This window comes from Notothenia coriiceps, unplaced genomic scaffold (genome assembly GCF_000735185.1).
Source record: "Notothenia coriiceps isolate Sejong01 unplaced genomic scaffold, NC01 NC01_scaffold00037250, whole genome shotgun sequence".
Taxonomy (NCBI): domain Eukaryota; kingdom Metazoa; phylum Chordata; class Actinopteri; order Perciformes; family Nototheniidae; genus Notothenia; species Notothenia coriiceps.
Window position 1 is genome coordinate 2,041,460 of NW_011369951.1, and position 789 is coordinate 2,042,248.

The window sequence follows — 789 nt, forward strand, 5'->3', positions numbered from 1 at the left end:
GCTAAAAAAATATTGTACATGTGAAATAGTTGTAAGTATTGATTTAAATTGACATGCATCCGCTAAGACAAATAGTCCGTTGTTACCGTTTGAACTAACGTAGCACCGGCAGGAACTGCTTCCATAGCGTTTTTGAGGAGCTTTTTGATTACAGATTTGAAAACATCGCTCCTTGCTTTAAAAGTAGCACAATTCATGATGTCCAACCTTGGAAAGTATCTAGATATCCCTGCCCTAATGCCAAAGGAACTGCACACTGAATATGTGTCGCCGTTTGATGTCTATGTCTGGACCGCTGNGGGTTTCTGCCCATTACTTCTCCGCTGCTTTCTTGTCGCTCTTGTCTTGTCAGTTAGAAAAAGCAAAACTGTATGCAGTTTGCTTTTCAGCCAAACTGTATACAGTTAAAATCGAACGGACTTCTTTCTGCAGATGTGAGCGTCCATAACAAACGGTCAATAGACAGCGGTCTGTCTGTTCTGGATTAACAACGTGTCACGTGTTCTGAATTGACCAATCAGAATCGGGTATTCAACAAAGCCATGTAATAATGTTTTTTAACGGACGTTGTCTGATTATATAATCATATGTGCGGGCCGCTAGTGTCTGTTGATCTCCAGATTAACAGCAGCATGAGAATAACCTGCCGAAAGTGCCGATGCTCCATGGCGGAGGGATTTGCGTTTTTACCTTAATGTCTGACCAATGGGTGAACAGCATTTTCGAGCATATGACTTGTGTTTAAAGTTTATAGTCCGTCTGAGTTTTGCCGTGTGAACGCAAACCTGT